This window comes from Moschus berezovskii, chromosome 17 (genome assembly GCF_049115385.1).
Source record: "Moschus berezovskii isolate FMDL1 chromosome 17, NW_MosBer_1.0, whole genome shotgun sequence".
Classification (NCBI taxonomy): domain Eukaryota; kingdom Metazoa; phylum Chordata; class Mammalia; order Artiodactyla; family Moschidae; genus Moschus; species Moschus berezovskii.
Genome location: NC_142476.1, coordinates 64636211 through 64660420, shown reverse-complemented (window position 1 = coordinate 64660420; position 24210 = coordinate 64636211). Strand labels below are relative to the sequence as shown.

Sequence of the window (24210 nt, the reverse complement as noted above, 5' to 3'; positions counted from 1 at the left end):
ACTGCAGGATTCTTGTGTCAGTATGTGCTTATGTTTCATTTCTTCGTGCCAAGAGCCATTTGGCCTCCCCACCAGGCGTGCTGTCACTCTGAGGGTCACTGTCAAGTGTAGAGAGCCGGCTGGAGCATGGAGAGCAGAGGTTGGTTAGATGGCTGTTCTCAGGAAGGGTTCTCGTGTGGTGGAGATTGACTAGTGGCCTCCTGTTGCATCTCCAAGTTCAGGGACTGGTTAGAGGAAATGAATTTAAATGAGAGCCTGAGAGTGGCGTAGAATAAAGAGAAACTTCATTCATAAAAAGCTGTCACCTAACTTTGGGGTTGTTCATCTCAGAGACTAAGAAATGTTCACCTCCCTCAGATGAAGTTAGCCTGATGTCTGAGATGGTTTTGAGTTAGACTAAACCTGCCTGAGAGGCTTTGGGATGTCCCTTTGGTTTGACAAACCTTTGATTCTCCATTTCACACCCCTGATTTCCCCAAGAGTGTGTCTAGTCTCTCTGCAGGTTTTTTGACTGTGGTGGATGTGAAAAGTTCCCATGGATGGATAATTTTACTCTTTCCATTGAGCAGTCACAGTGGGATGTGAAAAAAGAGGATGGGTGGGGAGGGTGGGGTTGGAGGTGGGGGTGGGGGTGGGGGTGGGGGTTGTTGAGTTTATTGGGGAAGTATAACCAGTCTGGTGCAGGGGGCCAGGTGCTCCAAGTTTAATTCTGGAAAGAACAAGGTGGTGGTAAGGCCCCAAGTGTAACAACTGATGACTATTTAGGCCCCTCCCTGTTCCATGCTTGTCAGAACCACACCTCTGTCTTAGGGAGGGCATCATGGTGTGACCTGAAGCTGAATGGTGTGAACCTGAATTCACTGCAGAAATTCTTCCATGTGGTGCTGAATGCAGGATCTTGGAGGAGTTGGGAAATTAATATGACACTTCTGTAGTCCAAAGTCAGTTTGTTAAGTAGGAAGATTCCATTATTGTTCCAAATTCTTTATCCTCCCCCATATTCAAGTCTGGCTATATAATTGGCAGGGCCCAGTAAAAAATGAAAATTTGGGGCTCCATGACAAAAATTTATTAGTAATCTTACACAGCTGACAGCAGAACATTCAGCCAAAGGTGGGGCCCTCCTGAGTGTAGGGCCCAAGTGCACCTGCATGGGTGGCACATCTCTGAAGCTAGCCCTGCCTGTGTCCATGACCTTTGCATATGATTTTGCAGTTCTTCCTGGAAGCAGAGTAGATTTCCCCTCCCTGCTGATGTAGGGTTCAGCCGTGTTACGGGATGTGTCCACTGGGATGAGGGATGACTTACTTGTGAGTGTGTACTGAGACATTAAGAGTAACTGGACATTTCTTCTTCCTTTCTTGCACTTCTAACATCACCAAGGCCAGCCCACTGGTGCAAGGAGCATGGGAGGCATGAGATACAGACCTGAGCCTCCCTGTAGCCCAGAGCCAAACCCACTAGGTGACGTGACACCCAGTCAACCTCTAGATGCATGAACAAATATAAATGTTGTTTTAAGCCACTGAATTTTGGAGTGATTTGTTATGCAGCATTATTATGGCAATAGCTAGCTGATACTACTATAAGCATCTCCCATTTTTATAAGGTGGGGGGGAAATATTTTTATTTTTTAAGAGATTTCATTCTGTGGCAGAGATCAGCCATTTGCTGACTCTGCAGGTTTATAAATAGACACTTTCAAACTCTGTCCCAATTTATTTGACCTAAGAGGAGGCTACTAAATGCATACCAGCACTTGGAGAAAGACTCATTGTCACTTTGGAGTGCAGAATTTGTCATGCATTAACTATGTGGAAGAATGGCCAAGATGATGCCTTTTCTGTGATCACTGGCACTCCCTGCCACCAGGGATTCACTTGATTTCCAGTCTTTTTAGCTGTTAATGTATTTCTTCCTGCAGGGCTCTGGAGGGAATGGTGTATTTTCATGGAGAGACATACTACTGAGAAAAGGGATGTAGAAACTTAGAGGCAGTTGCGTGGAATGCCTTGGAGAGACCATCCTTGGCTCAAGTTTTCCAGATGAGAATTCTCTGTGGCTTGGGGAATGTCCAAGGCATGACAATACTGCTTACCTTTCTTGAATGACTACTGTGTGCCTTTAAAAGGATTGACTCTTTTAATCCTCACAACAATTCTATGAAGTAGCCACGATTAACAGCCCCAGTTAACAGGTGAGGAAATCAGGCTTAGAGAGTTTCAATACATGTTTCCTGGAGTATTTTAGGTCATAAGTAGGTAGAACTGGGATTTGAAGGCAAGTGTGTTTGGACACAGTCCACAGTTTCAGTCTCCACATTGAAGGAGGAATTGTCAGTTCTCTTTGAAACACACTCCTTAAGGACCACCACTACAGCAATATTGCTCAGCTATTTTAAAGGGAAGATACAAATACCAACGCTCCAGAGGGCCTCAGGGACCCTATCATATGCTTAGCTCACCGTGATGGGGCCAAGCGGATCTCTTTAAGGCTCTTTTCTAATTCTATTTAATTTCTTGGTGGGATTGTTCACCCCTGGAGGGAATGTTTGAAGAAAAGTAAAAATATCCTGGAACAGAACTTGCAACTAGTTCAGAAACTGTGTCTCATGTATAATTTATTTTCAGATGCCTTCTGTGGCAGACTCCTTGTTAGTCAAAGGGAAAGGGGGGACATTTTACTCGCTGTGTAGATAATAGTGTTGTCACAGGGTTGCTGAACCAGAAGCTGGAGGGAGAGCTCTGTCCTCATTTCACTCCACTCCCAAGGCTGCAGCCAGAGAAACCAAGGACTTCACGACAGCTGCCTTACACACTATTGTTGTTCAGTTGCTAAGTTGTGTCCGCCTCTTTGCAACCTCATGAACTGCAGCACACCAGGCTTCCTACATGGGCCCTGGCTTCTCACTCTAATCTGGGGGAGCTGGTTGGCCCTATCTTTATTAGGTCTCCATTGCCATGATGATAGCTGCTCATGTCAACCATGATTTATATTTCTTGTAAGTCCTTGAGTGATCTGGTAGTTCCACTGATCTTGGCTGGGCCTGTGGGGAGAAGAAGGTGTTCTTCTGGTCTTAGCTGGGCCTTATTCATATATCTGCCTGCAGTCAGCAGGCTGTAAGCTAATCTAGGAAGCCCTTAGCTGGGGTGGGCCATCTCATTTTCCAGAGACTATTCCAGACTTCTTCTTGTGGTGTCATAGAGAAGCAAGAGAAGTGGAAATACACAAGCATTTTTTCAAGCTTTGGTTTTCACCAAATCCTGTGCTCAGTTGTGGTCAGTCGTGTTCAGCTCTTTCGACCGCATGGACTGCAGTCTGGTAGGCTCCTCTGTCCTTGGGATTCTCCAGGCAAGAACACTGGAGCAGGTTGCCATTTCCTCCTCCAGGGGATCTTCCTGACCCCAGGAGTCAAACCCACGTCTCCTGTGTCTTCTGCATTAGCAGGTGGATTCTTTACCACTGAGCCACCTGGGAAGCCTGCATCAAATCTTCTAGTGTCTTATTATTGCCTAAAGCAAGTCACATGGCCAAGCCCAGGGTCACAAGGGAAGGGACTACAGAGTTCCAAGGCAATGAGTGTGGATAAAGAGAGGCCATTAATTGGTGCCATGACAGTGAAATGTGTTAGTCACTCAATCATGTTGAACTCATTGTAACCGTATGGACTGTAGCTCACCAGGCTCCTCTGTCCATGGAATTCTCCAGTACTGGAGTGGGTAGCCATTCTCTTCTCCAGGGGATCTTACCAACTCAGGGGTGGAACCTGGATCTTTCACATTGCAGGCAGATTCTTTACTGTCTGAGCCACCAGGGAAGCCCAATTGGTGCCATAAATGCCATCACATCCCTGCTGCTGCTAAGTCGCTTCAGTCGTGTCTGACTCTGTGTAACCCCATAGACAACGGCCCAACAGGCTCTCCCATCCCTGGGATTCTCCATGCAAGAACACTGGAGTGGGTTGCCATTTCCTTCTCCAATGCATGAAAGTGAAAAGTGAAAGTGAAGTCATTCAGTCGTGTCCTACTCTTAGCGACCCCATGGACTGCAGCCTACCAGGTTCCTCTGTCCATGGGATTTTTCCAGGCAAGAGTACTGGAGTAGGGTTCCATTGCCTTCTCGGATCACATCCCTACTACTTAATTATCTTATAAACTGGAAATTTGTACTTTTTTTATCACTTTTATCAAATTCACTCTCACTCTTCTGATAATAAAAAATCTGATCTCTTTTTATTAGTTTTTTGTTGTTGTTCTTACTGTTTTGTTTTTAGATTACACATGAAAATGAGATCATACAGTATTTATCTTTCTCTGTTTGACTTATTTCACTTAGCACAATGCCCTCAAGTTCCATCATGTTGTTACAAGTGGCAGAATTTCCTTCTTATTATAGCTGAATAACTGTGGTGTTGGGGAAGACTCTTGAGAGTCCCTTGGACTGCAAGGAGATCCACCCAGTCGTCCATCCTAAAGGAAATCAGTCCTGGGTGTTCACTGGAAGGACTGATGCTGAAGCTGAAACTCCAATACTTTGGCCACCTTATGCGAAGAGCTGACTCATTTGAAAAGACCCTGATGCTGGGAAAGATTGAGGGCAGGAGGAGAAGGGGATGACAGAGGATGAGATGGTTGGATGGCATCACCAACTCAATGGACAGAAGTTTGGGTAAACTCTGGGAGTTGGTGATGGACAGGGAGGCGTGGTGTGCCGCAGTCCATGGGGTCGCAAAGAGTCGGACACGACTGAGTGACTGAACTGAACTGAACTGAATATTCCATTATAAACATATATCCTGGAGGAGGGCATGGCAACCATTTCCGATATTCTTGCCTGGAGAATCCCCATGGACAGAGGAGCCTGGTGGGCTAGAGTCCATGGGGTCACAAAGAGTCGGACACGACTGAGCGACTAAACATATAAACGTCTGTACTGCAACTGCTTTATCTGTTCATGTGTCAGTGGGCGTTTTGGTAGTTTCCGTGTCTTGGCTATTGTTAAAAATGCTGTTGTGAACATGGGGGTGTGGGTATCTCTTCAACATAGTGTTTTTATTTCCTTTTGGATACATACCCAGAAGTGGAATTGCTGGAGCTCACTCATGTGATAGCTGCATTTTTAACTTTTTGAGAAACCTCCATACTGTTTCTTATTGTGGATGCTCCCATTGACAATCCCACCAACAGCACACAAGGGTTCCCTTTTCTCCACATCCTCTCTAACATTTGCTATCTCATCTTTTTTGATGCTAGTCATTCAAACAGGAGTAAAGTGATATCTTATCCCTTCCCTTCAGAAATATGGTAGATTGATGGCAAGGTCACCTAGCTCACGGGTCTGGTTCCAGAGTCCATGCTTACTCCCTTTCCATCTTGCTGTCTTGGTCTGTAGGAGCTGGTAACCTCGCTCACCTTTTATAGCGCTTCTGTTGACCCTAGGAATCAGTCTCTATGAGTCATTCACCAAGAATGACCATCACTTAGTTTCCCATGTAGTCTCCACGGACCACGTAGACCAGAAAAAAGAGGCCAGTCAACTTACTGAATTCATTAGCAAAGCAGATTCTCAAAGGCTGACCTAAGCAGACTTATGGATTCTCAGTAGTTCTGCTATGAGAAGTCACAAGTCGTTGACATACTGACAGAAGTCATTTGGTTTTCTGCCGCACCTTCTCCTTTCTTTAATGTACAAAGAAGCTCCAGGATGTGATGGAGGCAGGAAAGCATATTGGTTTATAGGTCTGACCATGAGTAAAAGATGCAAGGGAGCCCACTGTGTCTGAGGGGAGCTCGTTCGGGCTGAGGGTGGGTTGGGAGAGGACCCTGCCTCGCAGAGGTGTCTGGGGACCCAGGCTCCTCCTGCCTTCGGAGCTCAGCCATCATTAGGGTATTTTCTTGTCCATGTGGTTCATGAGGGCATCACACCATGATGTCATTTCAAGCAGCAGGGTGGAGGGGTAACAGGAAAAGGGCATCTTCAGTGAGGGACAAGACCTGGAAGCTGTGCATATCACTTCCACTGAATTCACCCGCCAGATCATAGGCAAATGGCCATATCTGGTCTTTTCTGGGGGGGAGTGCTATATACTTAGCTCCAGATCAGAGATTTTATTTCAGAGAGCAGGGGGAGTGGACACTGGAGGATAGCTGCCTTGGTCTCTGGGAGAAATTCAGTCAGCAGAGTGGCCAGTGCAGGGCACCCAGCCACTGTCAGGCACCCCTGGAACTCCAAGGGCAGTGTGAGGTGGGCAGTGGGGTTGGGGGCAGAGAGACTCAGCATTAGAGATTGAGGTGACGTGTGGTGGTACCTGGGGGAGCCTGGACATGGTGGGGGTAGAGAAAGGAGCCAGGAAGTCCTGGGTATTGGCCTTGATGAGCTCCAGTGAGAGCAATCTGAATTTCTTCATTCATTCAAGTGGAATTCATTTAGACCTGCTGCGTATGGAGTCCTGTGTTATGTGCTGACGATTGTTTGTGTGTGTGTGTGTATCTGTGAGATGTGTCATTTGTGAAGACGTCAGTCCAGCTAAAAGAGGTCTCATTTTTCTCTGATTTCCTGCCTGAGTCTGAAACCTCTGATCTCACAATGCCTCACATTATAGTCACTCATACACCTTATCTTCCACAGTTGATTCTTGAAGGCAGGGATCATGTCCTCCTAATTTTTGTGTCTGCTGCATTGCCTAGCATGGTGTCTGATTCATGTTAATTAGCTAAATGGATTAGTGAGCATGAGCCCAGCAACCACACAATGGCTTGGATTATTATTTTCTTAATGTATGCAGTAGAATTATCACTGCTGAGCATGGGATTAAGGCAAATGAAGGAGACCAAAGAAAGGTCTGTGGCAGGTGTGACAAGCTTTGTCTTGTCAGAGCATCCTGTGCTTGCCAGAGCATCCCACTGAGCAGAAGAATGGATGTTTTGGGTTGGCCAAAAAGTTTGTTCAGGTTTTTCCATTATATTTTCTAGAAAATCCAAATGAACTTATTGGCCAACCCGATGATTAGCGGGCTGGTTCTCAACCTTTGCTGCACACTGGAATCACATGGGGAGTTTAAAAAGTACTGTTCCTGGATCCCACCCCCAACATTTCTGTTTCAGTGTTCTGGAATGCAGCCTGGGCATTGGCAGGGGTGGAGGGGGTGTTGAAAAAGCTCCCTAGGTGATTCTAATGTGTAGCGAGGCTGCAAATCACTGAGTTGAAGGGTAGGCCAGGCTTCGGCAATGCAGGTGAGGAGGCATTTTCTCTTGCTCGGTCCCCCAGAGTATTATTTAGAGAGCCGTAATTTTCTAAATGGTACCAGAGTAAAAGCAATAATTTACTAGCGGGTACCCAGGTGGACTAAAGGAGTGAGGGCCTAACTTCCTGCTTTCTGGGAGATGCTCAACCCAGTGGGGGATGCCTTGCAAGTAACGGGCAGACAACTTGTTTTTCTCCGTGCGAGCTTTGCTTCTAGCTGCTGCCTTTTCCAAAATGCGATAAGTGAAAATTCTGGTTTTCAACCCCCGAAATGCTCACCCTTCCAGATACTCATTCTTGCCCTTTCCAAACTGCTGAAAAAGCAAGAAACATTTTTGGGTCACATTTCTGGGCCATAAAATGTGCCAGTATTACCACATCCTAATGGTCTCTGATTCCCTGTGGTGCTGCCCAGTCTCTGTCTCTCCCTACAGTTAGAACTGGGTACCAGCCTCCACCCAGGCAGGGCCCACAGGGAGAGCCCTGAGACTCAGAAGAGAACTCCTCTGGGCTCCCTGGCTTGTGCTGAATTGATTCCCATGCTCCAGATGCATCTGCTCCCCACGGAATAGCTGTATTGCTGAATTATCATGCTGGCTCCATTCGCAACTTCTATGGGATTTGTTATCCTTTAAGAGATTTGGGGCATCGGGCCTCCTCCAGCACAATTTCACTGACTCTGATTCCTAAGCTGTCTCTACGGCGCAGACAATTACAAAACACATGGGGTTTTGTTTCATTAGGATAAGACCAGCCAATAGACAAGAAAATGCACTGAATACGTTAAATGTGCTATACAAATGCAAAGTGCCATTATTACAAAAGGACAGAAAAGCCATACTGTTCCCTTTCTGTGTCTGCCACATGGTCCAAGCAGTGATAAAATTCTGGAAGACAATGGTCCCCGATTATAGCACAGGGAGGTGGGCGGGCAACACACAGCAAAAACAGCTCTGCTATTGTGGCCTTTCTCGTGGTGACATCACCGCCCTTAGCACTCAGCGCATCAGCATAAAGTGGTGCCGGTGTCACTGGTGTCCTGGCAGGAACTGAATAAGGGAGCCACTTGAGCAAGATCCCCGCTCTCGGGAATGTATACACTGTTCAGATGACGTCAGCAGGATGAAATGACCAACAACGCCTCTCCTGTGAGGGTCTGTATAATCCTCTTTGTATAAACTATCACACACCTATAACTGTGCTGTTTCAAATGCTTTTTGATAGTGTTTATGCCAACTGTTAATAAAAACCAAAACTGATGGACATTGGATTGTTTTTGAGTATTTGACATTTAAGTTATTCAGTTATTGACGAAATACTTCGAGCCCCAATATTGTGAACTTGAATGCAGTGTGGGAGGGCAAAGTCAGAGGGACGATTCTTTGTAAAATGTTTGTTTTCCTTAGTCAACTATAATGTTGGTGAGGGCGGGGCCCTTATATCTTGTTTCCTGCCTAACACCTGATCTAGGAAACAGCACCTTTTCAGTAATTCTTTGCTGGCAGAATGGCTGGATATGCTCTGTGCTTTTCCCACAGTCTTGGACTTATTCTTCCATCAACTCTGTGAGGTGGAGATGGGGACCTGAGACCCGAGGGCTCACATCACTCAGGTGGGAGTGCAGGGTCTGGATTCAAATCCAGGTCTACTTTCAAACACCTGCCCTTTCTAGTAGTTTTTATGTCTCCATGCACTAGGGATTAAATGCATGTTTCTCTGCATTTCCCAGGACAGTTCCATACATGGAGTTTGCAGAGCGCACTTGGATACCACCCTCTGACCACCGGCATTTATCCGTTTAGGCAATCCCCTGTCAGCCACAGGCATGTGTGTGCCCTGCCTTTCTCCAGTCTGACTACCCAGAAAGAGGCAAAGGTGTCAACAGGGTGGGCTTCTCCTGAGGCCTCTCTCCTTGGCTTGACTTCTTTTTCTGTCCCCACCTGGTCATCGCTCTGTGTATCTGTGTCCTAATGTCCTCTTCTTGTAAGGATACCAGTCATATTGGATCAGGGTCCACTGTAATGACCTGGTTTAACCTTAACTATGGCTTCCCAGATGGCTCAGTGGTAAAGAATCTACTTGCCAATGCAGGAGACACAGGAGATATGGGTTCAGTCCCTGAGTAGGGAAGATCCCCTGGAGGAGGAAATGGCAATCTGCCCCAGTATTCTTGCCTGGGAAATTCCATGGATAGAGGAGCCTGGCAGGGTACAATCCATGCGATCCCAAAGAGTCGGACACAACTGAGCAACTGAGCACACACACGTACACACACACATTGATTTAAAGACTTACATCCCTAAATCCAGTCACATTCTGATCTGATTACTGGGAGTTAGGACTTTAACATATGAATTTTGGGGGGAAACACAATTCAACCTGTCACAGGATCCATATGGGTACCAGGGAAGAGTTTTTATGGCAACGACATCCCCTTGGTTAGGAGCAGTGATTGGTCTTCCCTTAAATTCTGCTCCTTGACAAATAGGAGAGTGAAAAGTGAGCCCCTGGGTTTAGATTTCTGGAGCATTTTCTTATCACGCACAAGTGTTATCCAGGGAAAGAGAAGGCAAAACTGATACTTTCTGTTGGATTTTATTGCATGTTTATCAGAATAAAAAGCAAGCTTGTTCTGAGCAAAGCCTGGAAGTAGTGCTCCCATCATTCTCCAGGAGAGACGCTCCAAACAGAAAGAACAGGGCCTGGCCTCTTTGAACTGTCACACTCCTTGCAGAGAGCAGTGTGTGGAGCCAGTCATCCAAGCATAGAGCGTTGACTCAGCACACGCTGGACAAGGCTGGGGTCATTCATCATTCTAATTAACTTTGACTCCTTTCTCCTCAGCAGGCCCAGGGTCAGGACCAAATCCATGTGCGCGTTGTGAGCATTTACAGAAGGGCCAGTTACTGAGGATGGCTGAAGTTATATAATTATTGTAACTATTTTTTGTTTGTAGGACATCCCTTCCCAGGAGATCCCAGGCACTTCCCTGCCCAGAGGCTGTCACTTGGTAGCAGGACAGCGTGACCCATTCCAGAGCTGGAAGAAGTCATAAAGAACACTGCCCACCCATAGTGCCCTGCAGGCTGCACAAAAACGTCACTATATGCATAGCTCTAGGGAAGGTTGAAGCAATGCAGAAAGTGACAAGGGGACTTGGGTTTTTTCTTTGCTGGAGGAGGTGAGTTTACCTAGACTTTGAAGATTGGTCTTTAGTGACTTAGGGAAAACTTTTTCCATGACAACAGTGTTTATTAAATTACTGTGTGTGGCCTAGAATATGCCAGATGTCGTCATGCAAAGCACTTGCCTGGGTCATCTCACTTAATGCTCGTCTCTGATGTGGATGCCATTCTGATGTAGGCATCACTTTGGTCCCCTTTCACCAATGAGCGTATTGAGGGCAGAGGGATTAAGGAACTGAAGCTAGGACATGCAAAGCCAGGATTTGAATCTAGGTCATCTTACCCCTGGACTCAGTGGTAAAGAATCCACCTGCCAGTGCAGGAGACTTGAGTTCAATCCCTGAGTTGAGAAGATGCCCTGGAGAAGGAAATGGCAACCCACTCCAGTAATCTTACCTGCGAAATCCCATGGACAGAGGAGTCTGGCGGGCTACAGGATCCTGAAAGAATCAGACACTCTGTGGGTTTTCTTCATTGATGATTTAATTGTAGAAGTTGTTTCTCCTTGTTTTAACTAGAAAATGATGTTCAGTTAATTCGAAGTAAATATTAATGAGCTCCCAACTCCTCTCTATTCCTGACTCTCTGACATAACTAATGTTAAAAGCTTGGGTCTCCTCCCTACTCCCATGCACAAACACAGACAAATGCACATAAGCGCACATGCACACATGTGTACATTCACTCAGAGTTGGCCTTTTGCCTTTTTTCCCCAATAATTGAAAAAAAATTTTCCCATAACTTTTTCCCCCACATACCGTTTTATTATGGATAACCCTCTAGATCAGTAGAGTAAGTACTATAGATCTGTTTTACAAATAACCACAAACTCTCATAGTATTCCACAGTGAAAGTGAAAGTCACTTAGTCATGTCCGACTCTTTGCAACCCTATGGACTATCCAGTCCATGGAATTCTCCACGCCAGCTGGAGGCCATCTGGAGTGGGTAGCCTTTCCCTTCTCCAGTGGATCTTCCCAACCCCAGGATCAAACCCAGGTCTCCTGCATTGTGGGCAGATTCTTTACCAGCTGAGCCACAAGGGAAGCCCAAGAATACTGGAGTGGTGTAGCCTATCCCTTCTCCAGCAGATCTTCCCGACCCAGGAATGTCACTGGGATCTTCTGCACTGCAGGCAGATTCTTTCCCCCAGTCCACTCAGTTTGTTCAGTCATGTCCATATTTGTGGACTTTCTGTCTCTTTTCAGTTTTGTTGATTTGGCCTATATCGGTAACCTTGCAATAAACACCTTTGTGTGTTTATATCGCAGGAGTGAGAGTATCAGGTTAAAGAGGATATGAATTTGTACTCTTAAAAATTTGCCAGATTATTTTCCCAAAAAGGTTGTGGTCAGGAAGTTGTTCTCACAGACCTGAGCTTCTCAGTCTGGGCAGCACATTGGAGTCTCCTGAAGAGCTTTTAAATTCCAGGTGTAGAGGCTCCACCCATAAGAGTGTCTCACTTAATTAGCCAAGGGGGCACGGGCAGTGGTGTTTGCCAGAGCTGCCCAGGGGCTTCTCCTGGTTCGCCAGGGTGGAGGGCTTCTGAGAGCGATCCTTGCAGACTCTAGGGTCCTTTCTTCCCTCTCACTTCCCTGTCTCTCCCCTCATCCCTTCCTCCCTCCTTGAGGCCCTCTCCTCGCAGGTGAGGGGAGTTTTCACCGGAAGCTGCAGGTAATATCCTTCCTTCCCCCAGCAGCCTCCTTCTAGTCACTGCCCTGTCCCGCAGAAACACACTGGTTGGAAGGGGTGATGTTAGCGCTTGCAGCACGTCCCCTCTGGATAGCCCTCAGGACCTTTGAGAGCCTTCTAGCTCATGCCGATTTGGAACACTGTCTCTGGGAGAGAAGGGGTTGTGCATCACTTCTCTTTCAGGACCAGAAAAGCGAGGACGTGCTGCCCTCCTGCTCTGTAGGTGATGTCATTTTCATCCCGCAGTCTATAGACCCTCCGTTCTTCCACCTGCATCCCACCCCTTATCCCCTCACCGGCGCAACGCACTCTGCTGCCTCCAGAACAGCAGCCCAAGCCTACGCTCCCCTGGAGTTACACAGACCACCAGCAAAAGCCAAAGCTCTCTAACTTCAGCCTCTTTCGTGGCCTGATTGGCACACAGCTCTTCACTGCCATCCACTGCTCACCCTGAGTCAGAACGGTTAGAATGCCCCACGGGCTACTGTGGGGAGCATCAGAGCAGCGGTGACTCAGGTGTTTTATACACAAGCGGTGTATGTGTGTGTTTGGCGGGGGGCTGGGGTGTGGGTGTGCCTGGTGCTTACCTAGTTCTGCTGAAATTCCCACGGGGTGCTGACCCAGCCCATGGCTGATGCTGGGGCTGGTAAAGTCCTGTAGCTGGCCACCACCTTTGTCAGGCCCACATAATTATTAACCGTGATATCTAATGTTTGCGAAGTGCTCTGTTTTTCAAACTTGGCTGCACACTGAAATCCCTTGGGGAGTTTTAAGACATTTTGATGCCTGGATTCCATCTCCAGAGATTCTGACTTAATTGGTTTGGCATAAATCCTGGGAGTCAGAATTTTTAAAACCTTCTCCCCGGGTGATTATAATACACAGTCAAGCTTGAGACTCTTTGCCAGGCAGGGTTCTGCATTCAGATTCACTGCTGCATGTAAGTGCCCTGTGTGGCCTGGCTGAAGGGCCCAGTGGGTCTTGGGGCCGATTTCCTCCTTGACCCTGTGCTTCCCCTCCCTAGTGCAGGGCTGGGTGGGGTGCACAGATACCTGGTCCTTCAGTTCAGTTCAGTCGCTCAGTCGTGTCCGACTCTTTGCGACCCCATGGACTGCAGCACGCCAGGCCTCCCTGTCCATCACCAACTCCCGGAGTTCACTCAAACTCATGTCCATCGAGTCAGTGATGCCATCCAGCCACCTCATCCTCTGTCGTCCCCTTCTCCTCCTGCCCCCAATCCCTCCCAGCATCAGAGTCTTTTCCAGTGAGTCAACTCTTTGGATGAGGTGGCCAAAGTATTGGAGTTTCAGTTTTAGTCAGTCCTTCCAATGAACACCCAGGACTGATCTCCTTTAGAATGGACTGGTTGGATCTCCTTGCAGTCCAAGGGACTCTCAAGAGTCTTCTCCAGCACCACAGTTCAAAAGCATCAATTCTTCGGCACTCAGCTTTCTTCACAGTCCAACTCTCACATCCATACACGACTGCTGGAAAAACCTGGTCCTTAGCTCCCCTCAAATCTCCTAACACCTCCAACAGTTGGAAAAGCCTTTCAGCAGCTGGAATGGGTAGGCTTTTAGAGGTCAGAAGTGTTTCCAGTTCCAAGAAGAAACAGGGCAGCAGTTTTCATGCCTCCTTGAACCAAGCCTCTCTCTGCAGTGTTTCATAAAATGCTGAGGCCCTGGCCCCACCCTCTGAGTTTCCAATATACTGGTGAGATTTGAACATGGGAACTAAAATTTTTATTTTCTTGGGGGAGGGAGAAATGTCAAATGGAAGGGAACGTTTCAAGAGTAAAATCATGAAAAATTCATATTCAGTTCAGTTCAGTCGCTCAGTCGTGTCCGACTCTTTGCGACCCCATGAATCACAGCACGCCAGGCCTCCCTGTCCATCACCAACTCCCGGAGTTCACTCAAACTCACCTCCATTGAGTCGGTGGTGCCATCCAGCCATCTCATTCTCTGTCGTCCCCTTCTTCTCCCACCCCCAATCCTTCCTAGCATCAGAGTCTTTTCCAGTGAGTCAACTCGTTGCATGAGGTGGCCAAAGTATTGGAGTTTCAGCTTTAGCATCAGTCCTTCCAATAGATGACCTTATTTACAAAGCAGAAATAGAGACAGATGTAAAGGACAAACGTATGGGTAGCAAGGGAGGAAGGGGGAGTGGGATGAATTGGGAGATGGGGACTGACACATATCCCCTACTGATGCTATGTACAGAACAGATAACTAATGAGAACCTGCTGTACAGCACAGGGGACTCTACTCAGTGCTCTGTGGGGACCAAATGGGAAGGAAATCCAAAACAGAGGGGATATAGGTATATGTATAGCTGATTCCCTTTGCTGTTCAGTAGAAACTAATTATAACATTGTAAAGCAACTGTACTACGATAACATTTTTTTAAAAGAGTAGTATAATGAACACCTGTAATGCAGTCTTCACCAAAAGTTATCACTCACCATGTTTGCTGCGTATGTTCTCCCCTCCCCCCAGGTGTGTAGCTTTTTTTTTTTTCTGACCATTTAGTTGCACGTGTTATAACATTTTACCCCTGAGTACACCCTCCAGTGTAACCACACTACTGTGATCACACCCAAGGCCCTTGTCATCATAATGTTATCTATTAATAACAGTTGTTTGTAGTCACATTTCCTCTCTTTTCCCAGTAAATTTTTTATGGTTTTTAAAAAATATCCAGGACCCAATCAGGTAGCACACATAACATTTAGTTGCCATGTTCCCACTTTCTCCTTTAATCTGAGAGAGACTCTCCATATTTTTTTTTTAAGGACACTGACCTTTGGGAAGCATCTCTGAATATGGATAGTTTTTTAAAGTTCCCCAGACATTTCCAATGGGCAACAGCAGGGTTGAGGAGCCTTGCACCAGAGGACTATGCAAGGTGATTTCCCCACAGGAAGGTTTATGTGGGGGATGCTGGAGGCTGCCCTTTCCTGCTTCTCAGTCCTCAGAGAGGGCTGCCCTGCTTGCTGTATTTACAGCCTGCTGGGCACAGCGCAGCCCTGCCCCATGATGTTTATGTTTAATTGATCTAGAGCCACCAGCCCCTGTGATCACTGCCTTCTCTGGTTGCCCAGCATCCTCACCTCCTCCTTTCCTTTCTCTCCTAGCATCTCCTGTGCCCTTTCTGTGTTTTGTGTGCTGCATCTTCAGGGTCTAATTGCTTGATGCAGCCTCACCAAAGTGGATGTGGCAGGGGTGGTGTCTGATCTCTCCATCAGCAGCTGCAGTGGGTGGTCGAGAAGTCTCTGCAGAGGGGGTGGTTCTTCTTAGGCTGCCCCCTTCCCTGCTCTAACCACAGCCAACTAAGCTCCATTCACTTTCCCTCTTCCTGCTCATTCTTCTTTTTTTTTCCTTGGTGGAACCTACCCATTCTTTAAAACTCAACTCTTGTCACCATTTCTGGGAAGCCTTTTGCTTCGTCCCTTGGTTGGGGTCTTGCACCTTCTGCAGGGTCCCGCAGCCCCTGGGCTGATGTCTACCCTAGGGCTTACCAGGCAGCATTGCATTTCCTTCTCCCCGACTAGACCATGAGCTGCTGAAGGACAGGGACGGAGTCTGCTGTAAATCGAACTCCCTAACCCAGCATGGTGCCTGCGCCGTATGGGTGCTGAGTCAGCATTCAGTGAGTGAATGGAAGTGGAAGTTGGACCCAATTCTGAGAATCCAGTAGTCACAGACTTCTGTGTTAGAATCCTAGAATGCTAGAGCTGGGACGGGCCTTTGTGAATTCCAGTCCAGCTCCTTCCCTGAAGATAAATGAAAGTGCAGAAAGACAGAGGTGCAGTGCCCCCAAAATGGCAGAGTGAAATCTAACTCTGTCCCCTCTTTACCCTGAGTCCTTTCCCCTTCCACCCATCTTTATTTCATTGGGTTATTTATTCACTTCATATTTCCAAGTCCTGTTGACTTTGCATCATTCACAGATGGATAATCCCTCATATTATTGTCTACCGCAATATCTAAACTCCCGTTGGCTATCTCTCCCTTCTGACCGTGGAAAAGAGAAGTCCGTTTTAATGCGAGTATAAACAAGATGTAATCAGGAGAGTAGATTTGTTGGATGAAAACCAACAATCACAAAACCACTCCTCAACCTAGGATAAAAGCTCTGTGCTTCTTTGGAACATAACAGGGACCCTCTCACCTGATGTGGACAACTGATGGTTCACCATTAAGTTCAGCGTAGATGCAGTTTTTCTTCTGTCCTTTCTCCTTGTGGAAAAAGGGAGTCCAGCAGCACTGGCATCACCTGGGCGCCTGTGATGCATGCAGACTCTCAGGCCCCACCCAGATCCACGGGATCCTGGTCTGCATTTTAACAAGATCTCCAGGGTGTCTGGATGCACATGATTTTGAGCAGCACAACTGAGACCCCAAATGTCAGGCACACAGCTGACTGGCTACACTGTTCTTCAGTATTCTCTAAGCGTCTGCCGTGTAGCCTTGAAGGAAGAAGCAGCAGGCGTGAACACCTTGCCCCATAGACTTGCCTGTCCCACCTCGTCAGTTCCCCTCTGCTGACTCAGTATCCAGCTGGCCTCTCCCTACAGGGGGTCCTCACTGCTTGCAGCTGGCCCCTGACTTTTCCCTACCCCACCCCTGTCACACTGCCTCATTGGTTGCAAGTGGCTTTCTCCACTGTCCTTCAGTGTCCAAACAGATCTGCCGTTTCTCAAGTGACCACTTTTGCTCGTGAGTAGATGGAGCCTGTCAGTGCCAGGTTCCTATCTCTTTCCTGCTCTGCTTTCCATCTTCGTCTCTCAGAGCCTCCTCTACCTCCAGGCCCCTCTCTGCTCCTTCCATGGGTTCCCTTGATTCAGTCTCCTTCTGACTCAATCTGGAGCATATCCAAACTAGTTCCCTCTTTCCGGAGTATCTTCTTTCTCTCTCATTGTGATCCAACTCTTTTTTTCCCCATCTTTAAACGCATCTAGTCTGCCTTGTTCTAAACAATTTCACTGACCTTGGTAACCCTTCATATTGCCAGCCCACACATTTCTTCTTTCGAATCTTGCCAAATTCTGGCAAGTCATCAACACCCCTTGCCTGCACTTCCTTACTCCTACTTATCTCTGAATTCCTTGCAATTTGCCAGATGCTTCTTTCATTCAATTGAAAATTATATCTTGAAGGTCACCAATGATGTCACAAATCCAGTAGATCGACTTCTTGGTTCCTACTCCCTTGACTTTTCTGTAGTGTGACATTACTAGACACTCCTTCTTTTAGACTTCCTGACACAAGACCCTCTTAATTTTCTTTCTGTCTTGTGTCCACTCATCTCTAACTCCTTTGTGACTCCTCTTCCCTCACACTCCAAATGCAGATGTTCATTCATGTTCTGCCTTTGACCTTGTTTTCTTCCTGTTCTATACTAGGAGTTGCAGTCAGCAGTCTATGGGTCATATATGGCCTGCCAATTTGTTTTGTTTGACCCTTTTAATATTTTACAAATCTGAAAATTTCATACAAAAATCTGGATTTTCAGCTTCTTTTGGGAAAATAATTGCAGGGACCTGGCAGTATTGGAACCATACCCCTTAAGGCAACGATCAGCTGAAGTGAGGTAGTGATGACGCCTTCAGATGGGAAGTGCATTTTTCAGTTCACTTCCACTCCAACCACTCCACCTGCCTAACCCCGTGTGCATTTGAGTGTGAGATTCTGCTTTCTCTGAGGTCATCCCTCTCCAATGCTGGAGCTTCTGTTATCATTCATCTTAGAATGGCCCCCAAACCTATACCTTCTCTCCTGCTCTGTCTTCCTCTTGAATTCCAGGCAAGCATTTGAAGCTATCTATTGAGCATCTTTACCTGGTTCTACTCCTTGTACCTCAAGGAGTGCTAATGAATTACACTTCTCCACCTCTTTGGGTTGAACAATTGAGAACAGACATGAGTCTAGATGAGGATGAAAATACAGTGTCCTATCCATCCAGCTCCATGGATGGTCAAGGTAGGATTCCAGTACCTTCAGTAGTGAATACCAAAGAGGGGTGGGCTCGAGGCTTGTGTTGCCATGCAAGCAGGCTTTAGACCTTGGTCACAGAAACCTACCACATGCTTGCAGAAGTGGAGGAAGAGAATGAATGAAGTTTAGGGACAGGCAGTCCCCAAAGCAAGAGAAGCCAGGCCACACGCTTCCTCCCAAATACTTCCCCAAGGTGTGGAAACTGTTGGTTGAATTCATATTTTATGGGTTGGGGCAGAGAAAGAAATTGAACGGCTCAGAATTCTCCCTTTTGTCACCTGTCCATAAACTTACACCTACTTCTGCTTTATTGACTGTGCCAAAGCCTTTGACTGTGTGGACCACAGCAAACTCTGGAAAATTCTTAAAGAGGTGGGAATACCAGACCACCTGACCTGCCTCCTGAGAAATCTGTATGCAGGTCAGGAAGCAACAGTTAGAACTGGACATGGAACAGCAGACTGGTTGCAAATAGAGAAAGAAGTACATTAAGGCTGTATATTGTCACCCTGCTTATTTAACTTCTATGCAGAGTGCATCATGAGAAATGCTGGGCTGGATGAAGCACAAGCTGGAATCAAGATTGCCGGGAGAAATATCAATAACCTCAGATATGCAGATGACACCACCCTTATGGCAGAAAGCAAAGGAGCCTCTTGATGAAAGTGAAAAAGGAGAGTGAAAAAGTCGGCTTAAAACTCAACATTAAGAAAACTAAGATCATGACATCCGGTCCCATCACTTCATGGAAAATAGATGGGGAAACAATGGAAACAGTGACAGACTTTAAGTTTTGGGGCTCCAAAATCACTGCAGATGGTGACTTCAGCCATGAAATTAAAAGACACTTGCTCCTTGGAAGAAAAGTTATGACCAATCTAGACAGCATATTAAAAAGCAGAGACATTACTTTGCCAACAAAGGTCCATCTGGTCTAAGCTATGGTTTTTCCAGTGGTCATGTATGGATGTGAGAGTTGGACTATAAAGAAAACTGAGCACCGAAAAATTGATGCTTTTGAATTGTGGTGCTGGAGAAGACTCTTGAGAGTCCCTTGGACTGCAAGGAGATCCAACCAGTCCATCCTAAAGGAATTCAATCCTAAACATTCATTGGAAGGACTGCTGCTGAAGCTGAAAGTCCAATACTTTGGCCACCTGATGCAAAGAACTGACTCATTTGAAAAGACCCTGATTCTGGGAAAGATTGAGGGCGGGAGGAGAAGGGGACGACAGAGGATGAGATGGTTAGATGGTATCACCGACTCAATGGACATGAGTTTGAGTAAACTCTGGGAGTTGGTGATGGACAGGGAGGCCTGGCGTGCTGCAGTCCATGGGGTTGCAAAGAGTCGGACATGACTGAGCAACTGAACTGATAAACTTACTATAGATTTACAGCCTGCTCTTTGGGTTAACCGCCTTGGTTAATTGGACATTAGCTTTCATGCCACTCAGGTTTACTACCACTTCTGTTACTGGTCTGTGGATTCTGTTTCTGAAGTGCTTCATGAATTGCGACTCTCCCTCCCCAAGCCACTTCCTTAAGAGCTCTGGCTGTCCTTTCTTTTGCTGGACTATTGCAGTAACCTCCTAGGTGGGGTTTTCCCTCTGGTCTTTGGTCTGCTCCAGAGCGCTCCTCCTCAGTTCACTCTACACATCATCGTTGGAGTGATCTAAGCAAACCTTTACCATGTATAGCTTCCTTATCCAAAGTCTTCTTGCTTTCATTCAGTCATGTCCAACTCTTGTGACCCCATGGACTGTAGCCTGCCAGGCTCCTCTGTCCTTGGAAATTCTCCAGGCAAGAATACTGAAGTGGGTTGCCATGCCCTCCTCCAGGGGATCTTCCCAACCCAGGGATCGAACCCAAGTCTCTTGCAGACTGATTCTTTACCAACTGAACCACCAGGGAAGCAAAGTCTTGGGGTCCCAACTTTAGAAAATGAATGTCCAACACTTAGCATTTATTTTATGACCCTCTTTGATTTCCTAACCCCTCTTTTAACCTTATTGAAATCTACTTCCTTTCACTTATCTGCTCACTCATTTATCGAGTACCTACTCTGTGCAGGGGGTTGTGCTGAGTACCATAGGAAGAGAGAGAAGGCTGTGACTTCCTTTCTTTGTGCCTTGTCTTACACTGTTTCATCACTTGGATGTCCTCTCTGTGGGCTAAAATGCTGTCTTTCAGTTTCAACTCAAATGTGGCCTCTTCCATAAAATCTTTAATAATCCACTGAAGAAGTGTCTGCCTTCTCTGTCTATTGGCTCTTTCAGTGTTCTTCCTACATAATGATATCTTATTTACATATCTGACTCCTTTCCTGGTTGCAGTCTCCCTGGGGGCCAGTGCTACGTCTTCAACCTTGAGTTTTCTGTGGTCCTATGCTGTCCTACTGCACAGGAGGCACTCTATTGATGGGTTGATAAAATCACATTTTCTCTAAAGTAGGAAATAGAACAAACCCAGAGAAAAGTGTTTAAAAACACGAATAAATGAAGCATGATCCTAGGTGTTACTAAATATAGCTTTATAGAGATGAATATGTCATGACTAATTAAAAACAAATCTGTGTTGAAATAAAGCAGCACATTGACATTAAATACTGTTTCTTCATCTCTTTTCATTCCTACTGCAACCAGCTTAGTTTTTTCTTTTTTAATGTCTTTACTGTTAATAATCAGAGATTCCTCTAAAACCAGATGCCAACTTTGACTGATCTGTCTGTCATAACTCAGCCAAATTATTCCTTGTGACATTGCCATATGTGTGTCCCTCCCATCCTTGGAGGCCTTTGATTGTTTCTCATTGCCTGTTGCCTCCAGTCCCGACTCCTTCACCTGATCTTCTTGGCCCTCTCAGAGGCCTTTTCTAGGCTGTTGTCCTACTTCTCCCCAGCTTGAACCCAGGGCAGCCAGATAACCCCCCTCCTCTGAGATGCATATCTTCCCTAGACTCTAAAGGCACATCCACTTCTGTGAAATCTTTATCATTTCGGCTGAGGGTAAATTCTTCCACCTGTCACCAGTAGCAACTGTTTCCAGACCTGGTTGCTCATCAGAGTCAGATGCATAGCATTTAAAACCTAGATCCACGACATGTATACACTACTATATCTAAAATGGATAACCAACAAGGACCTACTGTGTAGCACAGGGAACTCTGCTCAGTGTTATGTGGCAGCCTGGATGGGAGGGGAGTTTGGGGAAGAATGGATACATGGATGTGTATGACTGGGTCCCTTTGCTGTCCACCTGAAACTATCAGAACATTGTTAATCGGTTATGTTGTTTAGTCACTCATCTGTGTCTGACTCTTTTCAGCCCCATGAACTGTGTAGCCTGCTAGGCTCCTCTGGGATTTTCTAGGCAAGAATACTAGAGTGGGTTGCTGATTCCTTCTCCAGGGGATCTTTCTGACCCAGGAATCGAACCCGAGACTCCTGAATTGGCAGGCTGATTCTTTACCACTGAGCCACCTTAGAAGCCCCCAAACAACATGGGGCTTGAACCCACAGCCCTGGGATTAAGAGTCCCATACTCTACCAACTGAGCTAGCTAGGTAATTGGCTATGCTGCTGCTGCTGCTGCTGCTGCTAAGTCGCTTCAGTCGTGTCCGACTCTGTGCAACCCCATAGACGGCAGCCGACCAGGCTCCGCCATCCCTGGGCTATACTCCAATATAAAATAAAAAGTTGAGAAAAAGTCCTCTTAGAAATAAAAAATATCCAGATCCAGATTGTGAAGTGGGGTTGGAAATCTGCATTTTTGTGAAGTTCTACCATAGGATTCTGATGTGCAACAGTTTTGGGAGCCATTGACTTTTCGGGTCCTACAGTCACATGATCGGATCTTACACTGCCTTGTGTTTATGTATCTATCTGACTTGTCCTTCTAGACTCTCCCCAAAGTTGGGACCATGCCATTGAGTCATCTCACCTTTGGATCACCTGGCAGGATATCTTGCTTATAGTAGTACAGTAAATTACTCAAGTGTTTTTTGAATGAATGCGCGCGTGCACGTGTGAGAGACTTCTTCAGTGAGATGGGACTTGATGGGTAAGAGGAACCTGTAATGCAGACACGAGTTGAAAGAAAGTTCAAGTGGAGAGAGGAGCTTTAAATTTTAATATTTTGTGCAAAAGGCAGATGATCATCCAAACTCCCGGGAGTCACTTTGAAATCTGTTTGCTTCCAGGGTCCAAATATTGCTCGCAGATGGATTTAGTTCCAGTTTTGAGAAAATGCTCATCTTTATAAGACTTACCAATGTGTATCCTATTATTTGGTTGTATCATTTCTGGCTTTATGATGAACAACTGGTTGTTTTTAAAATAGAATATTTCAACTCTCCCAGTATTTGGTCCCTGAGGTTGCTCTGGCAACCACCTTGAAAACTCTGGAAAGCTTTATCCTAAGTTTCCAAACTTCTTAGATTTTCCAGCTGCCACATCGATTTTTAGCATTTGCTTTGACTGAAAGATTAACATTAAGTAATCTTAATTAATTTAGCTAAATCTAAAATTCCTTCCACCCACCCACCCCTTCGAGCATTCTCAGCAGTATTGTCCTGTCTGCCTCTTTTGACTGTAATGGTGTTAAACCCTGGATCTTCAGGGAGATACAACCTTCAGTAGTATGTTAATCAGGCGTCAAATAGACACTGCCTGGGAGACCTCCCTCTGCAGTTATTTAAAATATCATCACTGTACCTGTGGTTTCCAGACCCATCTCTGGTTTTACTGCAAATTCAAAGGGAGGAAAAAAAGAATCACTGCTGAGAGGCATGTGTGGTTTTGATTGTCACGACAGAGTCTTTGCACAGTTCTCAGAAGTCTCATGGACATCACGACTCTTGCCTTGATTTGATTGTTCAGTATGTGTTGGTTCGTACACTGGCCCCTGTATGTGGAGGGCAGGGAGAGAGCGAAGAAAAAGGCAGCCCACTCCAGATTGGCAGGTGGCAGGTCTAATAAGTCAGGGAGCTTACTTACAAGGCTGTCCTGTATGAAGGCAAGATGAGTGGATCTCCACGCCCACCCTGAGAATCTCAAAAGTTTATATAGAGGCCTTAACTGGGTTAGTCAGGTATTCAGTCCACAGGGCCTCAGTAACCCCCTGCTCTCTCTTGGAACAGGTTGCACTGTGAGAGCAGCAGGCAGAGGACAGGGGAGGGGGTGAGGAGCCTTGATACCCCGGGCCAGCTCAAGGGTCAGCCGGCGGTCCCATCCTCTGGTTGATCTCCCCCACCACTTCCTACTTCACAACCAGCTCTTACAGTCTTGTATGTCCCCCTTCCATAATGTGCCCTGAGTGGTCAGCAAGGGGTTTCCCCAGCATGGGAGTGGCTTGTTGGGAGGCTGTCTGGCTGCATTGAAAACAGATGCCACAGTCTTGACAAGTGCAAGAGAAAACACAGATCAAGATAATGATTCCTAAACTAAATAACATTTGTGTGTGTGTGTGTTATCAAGAGCCCTGTTGGAGCTCAGACTATGCCTCAATGGCATATTCAGTTCAGTTCAGTCACTCAGTCGTGTCTGACTCTTTGCGACCCCATGAATCACAACACGCCAGGCCTCCCTGTCCATCACCAACTCCCGGAGTTCACTCAAACTCATGTCCATAGAGTCGGTGCTGCCATCCAGCCATCTCATTCTCTGTCATCCCCTTCTCCTCCCGGCCCCAATCACTCCCAGCATCAGAGTCTTTTCCAGTCAGAAGAGTCAACTCTTCGCATGAGGTGGCCAAAGTATTGGAGCCTCAGCTTTAGCATCAGTCCTTCCAATGAACACCCAGGATTGATCTCTTTTAGAATGGACTGATTGGATCTCCTTGCAGTCCAAGGGACTCTCAAGAGTTTTCTCCAGCACCACAGTTCAAAAGCATCAATTCTTCGGCGATCAGCTTTCTTCACAGTCCAACTCTCACATCCATACATGACCACTGGAAAAACCATAGCCTTGACTAGACGGACCTTTGTTGGCAAAGTAATGTCTCTGCTTTTTAATATACTATCTAGGTTGGTCATAACTTTCCTTCCAAGGAGTAAGCGTCTTTTAATTTCATGGCTGCAATCAGCATCCGCAGT

At 46.4% G+C, this 24210-nt stretch overlaps 1 protein-coding gene and 1 non-coding gene across 2 annotated transcripts in view; one reads left to right on the top strand and one right to left on the bottom strand.

The window, feature by feature from the left end:
• Positions 1–24210, top strand: part of CNIH3 (cornichon family AMPA receptor auxiliary protein 3) — a 278751-nt gene that overhangs the window by 218564 nt on the left and 35977 nt on the right. The window lies entirely within an intron of this gene.
• TRNAK-CUU (transfer RNA lysine (anticodon CUU)) lies at positions 21607–21683 on the bottom strand. Its single transcript has one exon. It is a non-coding gene; the product is annotated as a tRNA-Lys (tRNA).